The sequence below is a fragment of the Bos indicus genome, chromosome 13 (assembly GCF_029378745.1).
Source record: "Bos indicus isolate NIAB-ARS_2022 breed Sahiwal x Tharparkar chromosome 13, NIAB-ARS_B.indTharparkar_mat_pri_1.0, whole genome shotgun sequence".
Taxonomy (NCBI): Eukaryota; Metazoa; Chordata; class Mammalia; order Artiodactyla; family Bovidae; genus Bos; species Bos indicus.
Window position 1 is genome coordinate 44,388,168 of NC_091772.1, and position 14,981 is coordinate 44,403,148.

The following is a 14,981-nucleotide window of genomic DNA, read 5'->3' on the forward strand; positions in this document are numbered from 1 at the left end:
AAAGTGATGAGATAAGTGAGAAGCTTTAAAAAGTCCAAAATGAGATAAAATCCAGAATGAGGGAGAATGGGGAGGGGGATATATTTAAAGCACCAGGGTCTATAAACAGTGTCCACTACATTTACTTTAGCCACAGGGTAGCATGGACCTAAGAGAATATTTTAGGAAATAGTCTGTTTTTCAGAAGAACAAAAACAGACTTATTTTTATTGATGCTACATTTGTGGCAAGACAACTTTGGGAAAGATGTGCGAGGTGACAAAGAGAAAGCCAAAGTACTCATGTTCTAGGTTTCCAGTCTTCTTCCTAGAGAACACTGTCCACGTTGGACAGGGTCAGCTATTAGGTTGGGGGAGTCACGGCGCATGTTTCTTATATGTGAGCAGCATGGTGTCCTGATGACCAGCTGCCAAAGGTAACATCCTCCAGGTCTGAAAGGAAGCCCTGTGAATGGCAGGCATTGTCTCAGGCTGACTGCTGTCCTGACTTTCCAGGAGAAGTTGTAATGTTGGTCCCTGATACATCACTACAGCAGTTTATTAGGGCGTATAAAACTATTTATTGGAGTTCATAAAAAAAAAGCAGGTTTTGCTAAAAATACACTCCAAGTTCTCATTGGTTTCTGACAGCAATGCCAAAAACACCAGTAATCTCCCAAGAATATGGTTTTTAGATTTGGTGTTGATGCTCAGTTCAGAGCCCGTGAGTCTGGGGCATGGCTGCTGGTTCCACTCCAGCGAGGGTATCAGAATGCTTTCCAGCTGAAAAATCACCACCAGATGGAGGTGGGGACTGGGGGCAGGAGTGGAGGAGAAGGTGGTTCTGTTATACTGAAGAGGATGTCAAAATCCGAGGGGCTCCAGGCTGGATACTACCTTACACAAGAGTACCTGGGTTTGGTGAGCGGGGACAGGTAGCCCTGGTGACTAGGGTGGTGATGACCAGACAGTCGTAGCCGAGTGTTCTCTAGAGAAACGTGTTTCAGGGAGAAGGGAGCGGCTATGCTCTAGCAGCTGGTGAAAGGAGAGATGTCCACTTGATGTGGCAAATATGGAAACTCGGTGAATTTGGGAAGAACCGATTCAGGGTGAGTGACAGGAGCCTCCAGAGGATGGGAAAGGATACAGACTTCTGCCTCATCTCCCAACCAAAACAAATTAAACAGCTGTAAAGAGATTTTATTAGGCACAAAGGGAAAAAAAAAACCCTAAAAAATATCTTGGGTTATTAAACCCAAGATTAAAAGGATAATGTAACTTACAGGTGGTATCTTTAAAAGAAGAAAGAAATGAACTCATGTATACAGAGAATAGATGACTCGGAGAAAGATGAAGGGCCGCTGAGTGGGATGCTCTAGCGAGATTCCAGGACAGGGGCTGTGGTCCACGAGCAGAGGCCCTGGCACAGACCGAACAGGCACAGAAGCTCTGAGAACTTAGGGAACGAAACATCACAGGACCAGGTATAATCACAGAACAATCACAGGCCCTGGGGCAAAAGGAGAGAGTGAGTAAATGGAGGGAATGGGTGTGGACAAAATTTCAAGGAGGTTTTCTCAGAAGGGAGTGGAGGAAAGGGGAGGGGCCTGGGTGAGATGGGGTTGTTGGTTTTGGTTTTATTTGAAAAACACTGAGTTGTGGTTCCCGGCTGTGAGAAGGATCTGCTGGTGGCTGAGGCTTGCATTTCAGGGGAGAAGAGTCCCTGGAGCCAAGGATCCTTGAGAGAATAGGGTTGAGGGGGTACGATATGGGGGAGGGCGCCCCGTGAGCATCGTCCCAGGAGAGCAGGGGGCAGGGTGGAAGAGGAGCTTGATTTAGAGTCAGAGGGAAGACGCAGGTAGGCAGCAAGAGGATGCCATCAGTCCTTTTATTCTCACACTTAATTTTACAGGACCCTGAGACCCATCACGGAAGTGATGGCACCTTCCTGAAGTCAGCAGCAGTGGGGGGAAGAGCAGCAGAGCAAGGGCAGGGCCGGTCTAACCCCAATGGCCTCACTCCTGGGGACTCTCCAGTCACTTCGCTCCTGGACAGAGCTTCCCCACCAAGGGTCTCGGAGTCCCTGGGGGAGACGGGCATGACTCTGCTTTATGAGAGCACAGGCAGAGAACCCACAGGACAGGGCTGAGTCTTACTTTTCTCTCTACCTCCTGAGCCAGGACGGCCATGAAAGGAAACCAGCTCTATTTTTAGTAGAATGAGATTTCTAACAGATGTCCAGATCCTTGAAGTCCCTTGGAAATGTTGCTGCTTCTCTGTACACCTGTCAGAGTTCTCTGGTCAAATTCTCATCCCGTCAGAGTTCTCTGGTTAAAACTTGGCAACAGGATATAACAAAACCCAAGACATATATCACAACACATTTGGCTGTATCTGCACAGCTGACCCCACGTGGCCATGACTTCCTTAGAAATAATGGCACAGACACTAAGATGTGTGACTAATTTTACAGATGAGGCATATCCAGAAAAAAAAAAGCTGTAAATATTTCAGCTTCTGAAAAAGCCTTGGCCCTCATAAAGCTATTTCCAAGGAGGGCAAGGCAGGTTCATGCTCCCTGAGACATTCCTAAATAAGGAATACTCTAAACGGAATTTCTGCAGAACTGGGGTGAACGAGGTGAGTCTGAAGGGGAGGCTGAGAACTCCAAGAGACAGATGATCACAGCTCATTATTTTTGAGTCTTTGTGGGTAAGATAACAGACAGCAATTCCTAAGAACCAGGTTTCCAGCTAGTGTGCATTCCAAATGGAAGAAGAAGCCTATTTTATCTTTCACCAATAATAACAATAAATGAGTGAGATTAATAGACATGAAAGCCCTCTAGAATCATCTAGAACAGAAAGACCTGAGTCTAGATAAGTTCAAGTCCTAGGCACATAGCAGAAGAGAGAGAAAGGCTGGCTTCCACCCTGGTTCTGCTTTGCCCTCGTGTCTCTGCTTCCTGATAATCCGTGATGGAAACAGTGTCACCACTGAGCTCATTGGCTTTTTAAAATATGTTTCTTTATTTATGTTGGCATGCTGGGTCTTTGTTGCTGCACACGGGCTTTCTCTAATTGCAGCGAGCGAAGGCTACTCTCTAACTGCAGTGTGTGGGCTTCTCATTGCGGTGGCTTCTCTTGCTGTGGAGCACAGGCTCTAGGGCTCCCGGGCTTCAGTAGTTTCGGAACAGGGGCTCAGTAGTTGTGCCTCAGTAGAGCACAGATGCAGTAGTTGTGGTGCACAAGCTTAGTTGCTCCAAGGCATGTGGGATCTTCCCAGATCAGGGATTGAACCTGCGTCCCCTGCATTGGCAGGCAGACTCTTTTACCACTGGACCACCAGGGAAGTCCCTCAGTAGCTTTTGCAATCTAAGAAACAGGCTGCTTTAAATTGTTCTATAAAGACAAGCCCATCTCAAGTGACATCTCTGACTTGCATCTCTCTCCACAGCCACGCCTCTTTGACATGCTCTCTGACTTCTAATTCATCCACTTAGCCAGAGACTAGTCAGGTCACTGTCACACCTTACCACTCTTCTAGCTTCAGGAGGGAAAAAAAAAAAGTTTTCGTTAAAAACTTGGACTTTATTTCAGCTACAAGTCCCAGCCCTACTCTCTTAAGCAAAACTTGAAACACTAAAATTTGGTTTCTGGGCAAAGTCAAACATTTCCTCACCAAGGACACTTGGTTAACAGCCCTCCGTGAGGTCATGTGTCACTTTGCTGAGTCCCCTCTTCCCTGCAGGCAGTTTCCTGATGTTTTTCTCAGCACGCGCCAAGAGCGTGCAATCTTGCCCAGTGCAGAGCCAGACATGATATAGTTCAGAAGCAGATAGAGAGCTGGAGCTGCCTGCTCCACCTGCTCAGCCTCCGGAATGAGATGAGCTGGCAGATTAAATCAAGCCATGCTGGAAGATCACCTTGGGATCAAAAAAAAAGATTGTTTATGAATTCATTCTATTTTCACTGCCTAAAGAAAACTTAGAGATTTCTTTAGTCAGACTCTCCTAGCGCCTGTGGCAAATTACAGGCAAGATAATTAATCTATTCCTTGCTGTCAGTGGCCTTGCCCCTCAGTTCAGTTCAGTTGCTCAGTCGTGTCTGACTCTTTGCGACCCAGTGGACTGTAGCACGCCAGGTCTCCCTGTCCATCACCAACTCCCGGAGCTTGCTCAAACTCATGTCTATTGAGTCGGTGATGCCATCCAACCATCTCATCCTCTGTCATCCCCTTCTCCTCCTGCCTTCAGTCTTTCCCAGGATGAGGGTCTTTTCCAATGAGTCAGTTCTTTGCATCAGGTGGCCTTCCCTCTAGAGGGACTCAGAGACATGACACCTCCAAACATGGGAGAAGTTCTCAGGATCATGTGAGCAGCCCCTTGGAGCATCGCCTACTCAGGACACCCCCACCTGAGGGTCCCAGGGTCTGTATCCAGTCCCACCTCCTCACCATCCCGGGGTCTCACATCCACCCATTTCACAGGTACCATCGGTGAACCTGCTGCCAAATCGCTATAGCTAATGTCACTCACACATCCCAGGCCTGTGTGGTCACACCCATCATTTCATCTTTACAACATTTTCCTGATTGCTGCGTCCCTGGGAGGCCCCTGAAGATAATTCACTAGACCGTCTGAGGTCTACCAGCAGGAGCAAGACAGGAGAGGCCCAGAGCTGCTGGAGCCCGCGTCTCACTGTCAGGTTTTCAGGACAGTCCACCCCTGATGCTTGTGTTCACTCCGTGCTTGAGGATGCCAACAGGGCAGGAAGGCAAAGAATTCCAGACGAACAGCTCATGTACAAAGCTACTGGGCTCACGGATGAGTCTTTACAGTGCTGCTTCTTCATGAAATGTGGTCCTGTGTCACTTTGGTAGATAAAAGACCAGAGTCGTGAGACAGTGTGCTGTGTCCTGATGGCAGAGATCACTCTGTGCTGTGGAATGAACCCTGACATGGAGAGGCTTGACAAACTGGGTTGAACCCCAAATTGGAGAGGCTTGATGGTCTAGGCTTCACTCCTGCCCACCTCAGCTGGATAGTACCATGACTTGAGAAACAAGTCTGATGGAAGCTCCCACGTCCTGCAGCTCCACCTCCTGGACCACAAGTCCCCAAAAGCAGGGTGGCCTGGCTGGTTAAGAAAATGCATGACCAGACCAAAGCCACCCTTCTGGACTGCAGGCTATAAGTGACTTCATTCTGAGCATATTGGCCAGAGATGGCCACTTCTCCCCACTGAGAGGCAAGTGTTCTGAGAAGTACTAGGAAATACCTGGACAGCCAGAGGCAGTGAAAAGACATTCAAGGACATCACAGTTCAATGGAGGAGATGCAAGACAACAAGTGTTAAAGCAAAGAAAGGAGCCTCCTTCCAGGGAACTCGTGGATGGACTGATTTATAATTCTTAGGAACCAAGGAAAGGTTATGTCATGGGGTTGAGTATTGGTGCATGACCAGGGCTCTTAAGTCAAAGGAAACCACCTGAGGAACACTTCTTCATGTCTTTGCTGTTGGCTGTTCAGGGGTGGGGAGGAGGGGAAGGAGACAAGAAACACGGGAAGGGGGCTGTGAGGTAGTCCTCTGAGCTGGCAGTCCCGGGAGCTCTGCTTTCTTGTAGGAGGGGAGCACATTTCAAATTCTAGCCTCTCCATGGGACATCCATTTACCTCCCTTTCTCCCTTGCTCTGTGAATTCTTTACTGATGCAGATGAGACAGTTCATAAAAATGCATCATGGACCCATTTAAACTATATGATTAACTGTTAATATGTGATATTAACTTGGAGGATTTTATGGAGATTAGCACGTATAATTATATCTAATGGTATATGATAATTACCTGTTTGGTTGCATTTTAAAGTATGATGACTTGAGAACATTCATCAATCCATATATGGCTCCAAGACTGATAAAAATTGCAACTCATCTTAATTGTTTTTAAAGTAATCAGACTGACATCTTTGCAGCCTAAAGGAGACAGATTTCATGAAGACCATGTTAATAATATGGGCTTCCCTGGTGGCTCAGACAGTAAAGAATCTGCTCATAATGCAGGAACCTGGGTTCAGTCCCTAGGTTGGGAAGATCCCCTGGAGACGAGCATGGCTATCCACTCCAGCATTCTTGCCTAGAGAATTCCATGGACAGAGGAGCCTGGTGGGCTACAGTCCATGGGGTCGCAAAGAGTCAGACGCGACTGAGAGACTACCACTGTCATGTTATAATACAGTGACTGGAAAACTAATTGAAAACCCTTCCTTTTTTTTTAAAATGAGACATTCTGATCAATATCTTTCAAGTGGTCAGTGAAGTGTGAAAGGAATGTTTCTACATTTCAGATTCAACATGCAAAAATTCAGCCGGGGTCCTGATTTGTGTAGGCTGTTGGTGTACAGAGGTCTCCCTGAGGAAGATCCTGGAATGGGGCAGGTAGATGTTTGCCCAGAACTTGTCTTCTTAACGGGGCAGAGAGTGGAGGCTTCCCATGTCAGGACAGAAATGCTCACAGCTTCCCTGGTGCCCTCACCTCCCTCTGCTTTTCCCTGGACTCTCCCCAGCCCTCCAGATGCCCTTCTGTCTCCTGCTCAGAGGAACGGATCCAGTTAGACATGTGATTCTCCCGTCACATGACAAAAGCGCTATTTGCTGCTCTACCCAGGCATAGTGCTAGCTGATCTTTAGGTTCACCTTGGGTCTATTTTCTTTTCTTAAATATTTATTTGTTTGGCTGTGCTGGGTCTTAGTTGCAGCATATGGAATCTATTTCCCTGATCAGGGATCGAACCCAGTCCCCTTGTATTGGGATCGGAGTCTTAGCCATTAGGTCATCAGGGAAGTCCCCTTTGGGCCTATTTTTACATCCCCTTTATTCTTGTGTTTTTGCTGTGTCCTCCAGATGACTCACCTGGATATGAATCCTAAGTGATATACACAGTGACCTGAAGCTCACCGTACAGTTCAAGTCCCCTTCAGCTCTGAGTTATGCAGACCTACATGTTGGACCATATAAACTGGGCAAGACCAAACTCTGTGATGTATTATACATAGCATCCTAAGTCCTGGGTACCCCAGCCCCTGTCACTTTCCCCGTGCTATTCTAGCAGAGAGGATGAGAAGATAGAAGTCAGGAGCCATCCAGCCCTTTGCCGTGAGGACTCAGGCTGAGAGCCAGAGGAAGCGTGGGCTCCCGAAGGTCAACCCTGTCTCTGCACTCACTTGGGAGAGATGGCCACTTGAATGTGGAGCTGGCAAGTAGCGGGCAGGCCAGGTAGGGTGTGCAGGACAGACACACAGCTGGTGTGCAGAGCACCTACAGCAGGAAACACACTTCCCGTATCCTTCATCTGGTCTCTTGAATTCTGATGACTTCATGTATATTTCATATCAGCTGATGGGAAAGCTCAAACAGGAAATGCTCGATGTTTTTAGAGTGTTCCCTCGTCTTATTCTAAAGCTATCAATAAAATTATAATTTCAGTGTCTTTACAAAAATGCCACATTTTTTTATTGCATCATAAGTCAGGCCTCAAGGAAATACATCATTTCCCATTTGCATGAACACTGCTTTACTAAAATGAAGTGAAATACAATACTATGAAGGCAACTCTGTTGAAAAAAAAAGTCCATGCTCAACTTTCTAATTATTAACACAATTACTTTTTCCTGCTGCAATTTAAAGATACTAATACATTATTAAATTTAACTTCAGTTGACTGAAATGCTTAATTAAGAGGGTATGCAGATTTTATGTACATAATCGAAGTTTCAAGTTGAAGACTAATTTTCTAGTTAAGTGAAAGTGTTAGTCACTCAGTTATGTCTGACTCTTTGCAGTCCCATGGACTGTAGCCCACCAGGCTCCTCTGTCCATGGGATTCTCCAGGCAAGAATACTGGAGTGGGTAGCCATTCCCTTCTTCAAGATATTGTCCTAACCCAGCGATTGAACCTGGGTCTCTTGTGTTGGAAGGCAGATTCTTTACCATCTGAGCCACCAGGGAAGCCCAATTTTTCAGTTGACCCTGTCTGCAAATGAAGACACTTTATTTTTTATAGTCACTGAATATTCATGAACCTAGAATCTGGGTGGCAATCTCCAAAAGCGAGATACAAATCAAAATGAATGGGATGTGACTGCTCTGTTGTGAGCCCTCAGGAAAACATGTAGGCTCCTCATGAGACAAAAGGGAAAAGAAGATGTAATCTCAAGTCAAAGGCAGGACCATTTAATACTAGAGATGTGTTCAATGGATACAGAAGATACTTTTTATGTATCAAACCGAGGATGCTACCAAGAATCTACACATAAACCAGGCTATGGTGCCTGTCCTCAGGCAGGTTGCAGTCTAGTGAGGAAACTGGATAAGAGTTTCGTGCTCTGAAGCCATGGTGTCACCGTGAGAGGATCGCAGAGCTGTGGGTCCAGTATGGCTCCCAGCTGGGAGGGAGGGCCCCATGGAGTGAGGACAGCTCTTGATCAGGCCAAGAATTAGGGCGCCTTTTCCAGTTTTGCTGGAGGAGGGGCAGGCTGCCAGACGCACAGAGAGTCGGGTTGAGTGGAATGGAGATCAGACTGGCAACATGACGAACAAAGTGCAGAAGTGGTAGTCCATACAAAGCACCAAAGAGAACAAAGACACAAGTGTTCATGTCACAGGTAATAAGAAAACAAGGTGAGAGGTGAGGATGCTGCCTTGTCGTTGAGATTCTTAGATTTTTACTTTAAAAAAGTGAGAGATTTTTACCTTATTCACAGTTGGTAAATTAGGTAAGTGAAGACAGATGGGGTTCCTAACTAATCCTTCTGTAAAATATGAATAATATTAGGAATACTGCTGAAAGTGAAAGCCTCTCAGTCATGTCTCACTCTTTGTGACCCCACGGACTTTACAGTCCATGGAATTCTCCAGGCCAGAGTACTGGAGTGGGTAGCTTTTTCCTTCTCCAGGGGATCTTCCCAACCCAGGGATCGAACCCAGGTCTCCTGCATTGCAGGTGGATTCTTTACCAACTGAGCTATCAGGGATATTAGGTATTTAAAACTTCTTTTAAAGTTAATTAAAAAAATATAGCAAGTCAGGAAGATGCAAGAGGTCAGACAGCTGAGTGTGAGCAGCGTTTCAGGATGAGAAGCCCACAGTCAGCACCACTCTGAGGTCACACCAAGTCCAGTGAGTCTGAGGTCAGGTCCCCACAGGGCTGGCGATCACATTTTACCCCACACCCTGAAGAGGAGAACCTACAAAGACAACCATTCGCCTAAAATTAGGGTGCTTGGAATAAGAGCCATGTGATGGTAAATTTCCCCAGAGCCCAGAAGGTGTGAGGAACTTGGAGAGTGTTCTGAGAGGAAGAAAAGCAGTGTCTCCTGAGAAACGAGAGCCCTCGAAGACTCTCGTGTTTTCGTAAGCATACCTTGTGCAAAACAGGAGAACGCAAACCATCCAGACAGTGAGCTAGCAGGTTTCATGTCGGCAGGCTGGACACGTGGGAGTCTTCACCTGCTTTTTTTTTTCCATCTTCTGACCTGCTGTTAATAGTACAGCTTCTCATCTTCAAGATCTTGTTCCTGCCAGGGCTGAGTTCACTTATGATTTATCTCCACTATTTCATTTCAGTCCCACCCACTTCAAAGTCTGCTACTGATCTATAAGTCCTTTAAAAATGGATCATTTCTTTGCTTTCAATCAGCTCCTCAGAAGCTGTCCCAGCAGACGATTCTAAGCCATGTTTCAGATGGTCTCCATAGAATGTCTCCTCTGCCATATTTTGTTAAAAGATTGAGCTCCTCCTTCTCAGATAATAACTGCATAATCCACCTCTCTTGCGGGTGGATTATGCTATTGCCTTAATTTTTTAAAATTTATTTCATTGAAGTATAGTTGATTTACAATATTATGCTTATTTCCTCTGTACAACAAAGTAATTCAGTTATACATATATATATATATATATATATATATATATTCTTCTTCATATTTTTCCATTGTAGTTTACCATAGGATATTGAATACAGCTCCCTGTGTTCTACTGTGGGACTTGTTGTGTATCTGCATCTGCTAATTCCAAACTCCCAATCCATCCCTCCCCCTTGGCAACCACAAGTCTGTTTCCTATGTCTGTGAGTCTCTTTCTGTTTCATATGTTTTGTCATATGTAGATTCCACATGCAAGTGATGTACTGAGTTGCTTTAGTCCTGTCTGACTCTTTGTGATCCCATGGACAGTAGCCCACCAGGCTCCTCTGTCCATGGGATTTTCCAGTACAGAACACTGGATTGGGTTGTCCTTTCCTTTTCCAGGGGATCTTCCCAACCCTGGGATTGAATCCATGTCCCTCAAGACTCCTGTGTTGGCAAGCAGATTTGTTACCACTGTGCCACCTGGAAAGCCCCCATGCAAAAGTGACATCCCATGGTATTTGTCTTTTTCTTTCTGACTTCCTTCATTTAGCCTGACAGTCTCTAGGCCCATCCATTGTTTTTGCAAATGGCATTATTTCACTCTTTTTTATAAAAGATGTTTCAAAATTGTAGAGATGGAATCACAGGCAGTAGAGGAAAGTAATCCTAAAGAAGACTGAGAGAAAAACAGGAGTTCTAGAAGGAAAAGAAGACATTAATGGACTTTGAAAAGTTTCCCAGATATGCCTCAGATAAGGAAAATCATGAGTTGTAAGAAATAAACAGAAATAAATATGAGAAGACATTAAAGCATCCTAAACCTATTGATCAAAGGGATTCTAGATGATACTAGAATAACATCTTTATATAATATCTGAGAAATATCCACCATTATTCAAAACCATATTCAAAATGTGAGTATGTGGTTATTTGGAAAATATACCCCAGCCTCACACTCCATATGAAAGAATTCTTGGGGAAATACTGACACCAAATAGCAAATGCATTATAATAGCGAGCTCTGGGTGGGCAATAAACAGATATTCTACAAATGGAAACGAAAATGAAAGTTAGAACTACAATCTAGGAAAATGTTAACTTTAGAATTAAAAACACAAAGAAATAAAGAGGAATTTTCTGTTTTTCATATGTACCAAACCATACAAACCTAAGCAAATAAAGCAAAAATTAAACTGTTAATATTATCATTTGAGTGAGATATTTTAAACTGCTTCTTTGAGACTTGGACAGATTTAAAAGACAAAAATAATTCTATGAAATAACTAAATAGTAAAATAAGTATGTATGGTTTAATTGGTATATATGAAATCTCATATTCCTTAAAAAGATTTTTTTAATGCCCATGTTCATGGAACATTTATAAAATAAATTACTTTCTTAGCTCAAAAGAATGCCAAAGTACATTAAAAAAAAAAAAAAAAACTTTATTGAGTTCATTCTGTGAACATGAACTAATAAGATCAGAAATAATTAATAATATAAAGGGACCAATAATCAGAATCCCTGGGGGATTAAGGAGACCATTCCTAGACAGATAACTCTTGGACAAAGAGAAAATCAAAAGGAAAATTACAAGGATGTAAAAAGTTATGAAGAGGAACTATCTTCACAGCTAAACCTGTGGGACAGAATGAAAGTAGTTTTCAGAAAAAGAAAAAAATTGACATGAAATATCGTCATTATCTACAAAGAAAGTTAAAGAATAGAGTTGTGCTCATCCTATGAATATATAAAATAATTTAAACCCAAAACAAAGAGGAAAAAAATTCATTACAAAAGCTAAAACTGGGGAAAATTTTTAAAGGTAGCAGAAATTTTAAAATTCAAAATCTGAGTCAGTTTATTTATATGAATGCTTCATGAGCTTGTTTAAAGCAGAAAGAGAAGGCAAAAAATGCACCAAGCTAGGAGAGAGAAACAAGAAATAACTATAACTATAGAGGTAGAAGTGATTAAAGCAGTCATAAAAATATATGTATATATGAAACTTTCTGACAAGACATTTGAAAATTTAGAGGAAATGGATGACTTCCCAGCAAAATATATATTGCCAAAATTCACCCAAAAAGAAAGGAAGGGGAAACTTAAATACATCAGTTACCATAAGAGAGTTTAGAAAAAGACACTTAAAGATCTACCATTGAAAAAGACACCAAGGACAGATGGAGTCCCAGCTGAGTTTTATGTAACATGAATTTATATAACCTTCAAGAGAGAGGCTTCTCAAAGTTAAATTATCCCAGGCCTCAGAACAGAGATGAAAGGCCTCCCAATTCACTTCCCAAAGGTACCATAACTCTTTCAAAATTCTGATAAAATAGAACAATATAGGAAAATCATAAATGGGTCTGATTTATGAAGACAGAAAAAAAACTTATTGAAGTATTAGAAATGTATTCCTGCATTATTTTCCTAATTTGTGAACTTTTTTTTTAGATGAGCATCTAACCTGTCTCACGACAACAAACAAAATGAATAGACGATATATACCTATGATGTTAGATGGTAGTAAGTGAAAATGGAGGAGAATTAAAGACAGGATGTAGACAGAGAGGTCTATTTAGATTTGTCAGAGAAGGAAACTCGCCAGTTGCTAGTCAAGACCAGACCAGGTGTATGTGGCCGAGGAGATGGGTGGGGAGCCTGACTCAGAGGGTGAAGCCAGGGTAAAGCCTCAGGGGCAACATGGAGACATGGGTCTGGATAAAAACAACCCCTGGGGAGAGTATGAAGATGATGTGGTCAGGGAGGTAACTGGGCATCAGAGACAATAATGAGTATGTCTTTTAAGAAGCCCCTGGAGGGACTTTCCTGGCTGGAAATGGCAGTTTTGTAGTCTTGAGCTACCCCTGGTAACCTAAAGCTGGAGGAGATTTCCAAGATGGTTTAAATAGGTAAGGGGGAATCTAAGATAAGAGTTGTCTTAGTGGAACCCTGGAGGTCAGAGACCTGCTCAGAGGGAGATGTGAAATGGAGAAAGGCAGTTTAGACAACTCAGGAGAGCTTTACTTTAAGGAATGGAGAAAGTGAGGCAATACTGAGACAGGAAAATAGAGATTTTTATCTGTTTATGATCAGATAACAGCATGTTTACATATAGATAGGGAAGATTAATTAATAAGAAAAAAGAGGAAGCATTCCTAGAGCAAGTCCCTGGACCAACTGGGGCGAGGGGTCTAAGACACGTGCCAGAGGGGAGGCGGCTTCGCTGATCTTGACAGGAGGACATGGAGATGCTTGTAGGTGGTCCGCGTGAGAGGTGGACACCCTCCTCGGATGGCATCCCGCTCCTGAGAGAGACCCAAAGGGATACAATCCACCAGGGTGAGAATGGAGGAAGAGGGTGGGAGTTTGAGAGGGGGAAGAGAGGGGGAGGGGGAGAGTGAGAGGACTCTGGGAATCCAGGATGGTGGTGGTCTGTGTGAGTGTGCTCAGCTGTGTCCCACTCCACGGTTCCATGGACTGTAGCCCACCAGGCTCCTCTGTCCATCGGATTTCCCAGGCAAGAACACTGGAGTGGGTTGCCATTTCCTTCTCCAGGGGAGCTTCCCCACCCAGGGATTGAACTCACATCTCCTGCATTGGCAGACAGATTCTTTACCACTGAGCCACCTGGAAAGGTAAGGGAGAATTCATCTCAGGTGCATTTATTATTCTTCAGCTACATTCAGCCGGGCAAGTGTGGGCATGGAGCCGGCACAAAGATGAATCACTGCTCGGTCATGTGGGTTCCATCATGCAGACATAAAAGAGAAAATTTACATAGTGTTAAAACTTGTTAAATACCAGTTCTCTTTAACCATTCCTCTTTGACTTTGTTTGAAAAAAGAAGAGTATATGTGAACAGTGTAAGTACAATAATAACTATTTACACAAAACAGTTGGAATTATTATTTTAAAGGGTAAAATGCAGAATCTATTTTAATTAAAGTTAGACATTAGAGATGTATCCTTACTATTACAATTATAATTAAATATTGTCTTCAAGGATCTAGTCACTGTAATTAAAGTATTTAATAAGTCGTGTGGTGTTTTCAAAAGATAAAAATACCTCCTTTTTTATGAGATGATTCTGTAACTAGAAAATCCAAAAAGCTCTTTCTAAACAATTGGAATTAGTAGAAGAATTCAGTAAGGTGAATGAATATGAGGTAAAATATAAAAGCCATTAGGGTTTTTTTAGTTTAATAATGAGAACTTAGAGGAAATCAGAAAACTAACTGTTCACAAGCAGTGCAATCTACTACCAGACAGCGTGAGAGCCCAGAGAGGACCATCCATGCTCAGAAACACCAGGAAACCTGGATGCTGGGGGTGCAGCTGGACCACAGAAAGCTCTGTCCACTGGTCCAGCCTCAGCTCAGGGGAATTCTGGAGGAATTCAGAGCTACCGGTCAGAAGGGGCCAGAACAACACCTGGACCAACACAGCCCAGCTCCTAGAGCTGAGGATAACTCAGCCTCCCATCTCAACAGCTCAGCAGAAGGGGCACGCCAGGTCTCAGTCCGACTCTCCACACCTAATAGCAAGCATTCATTTAAAAGTAATGGGGAAAAGGCAAGGAAAAAAGACACAGGCCATCTTCATGAGACAACAGGGCAGCAGAATAGACTCCAGTGGCCCCGCTGTTGTCACCCTCAGACGGTATCTTTAAATAATGGTGACTCATGAGTTACAGGCTCTGGTGGAAAAGACAGACCATGGACGTGAAGGGATGGTGGGTTTCAGCAGAGATGGAAATTGTAAGAAAGGGTCAAATACCATGCTGACCCAAAAAGTGCGAGTTCCAGGATACCACAGGTGAAGAACGCACTTAACAGACTTGTTGGTGGACTCAGTGCTGCCAAGGAAAGGATCCTTGGACCTGAAGCAACATGGCAACGTACATTAGCCGAACCGAATACACAGATTCAGGGAATAACAGTGAAAATCCAGCTGGTATCATTTAATAATTGTTCTTCAGCAATCCACCTGCAAGGCTGTCCATGTCCATCAGTGTCTCACGGGACACTCCGTGCCTTTCCACTATGCCCAAGCGTAGCTGCAGAAAACAAGAACTGACACCCTTCAGCA

At 43.8% G+C, this 14,981-nt stretch overlaps 1 long non-coding RNA gene across 2 annotated transcripts in view; it reads right to left on the bottom strand.

The window, feature by feature from the left end:
• Window positions 1-816: 816 nt before the first annotated feature.
• Window positions 817-14,981, bottom strand: part of LOC139186509 (uncharacterized) — a 14,778-nt gene continuing 613 nt past the window's right edge. Inside the window, exons 3-4 of one of the 2 annotated variants that reach the window (XR_011570093.1) lie at window positions 13,480-13,620; window positions 817-13,198 (exon numbers count right to left, since the gene is read on the bottom strand). This is a non-coding gene — a long non-coding RNA (uncharacterized lncRNA). Of the gene's footprint in view, window positions 13,199-13,479 lie in introns of both variants that reach the window. The other variant, XR_011570092.1, reaches the window with a different exon arrangement.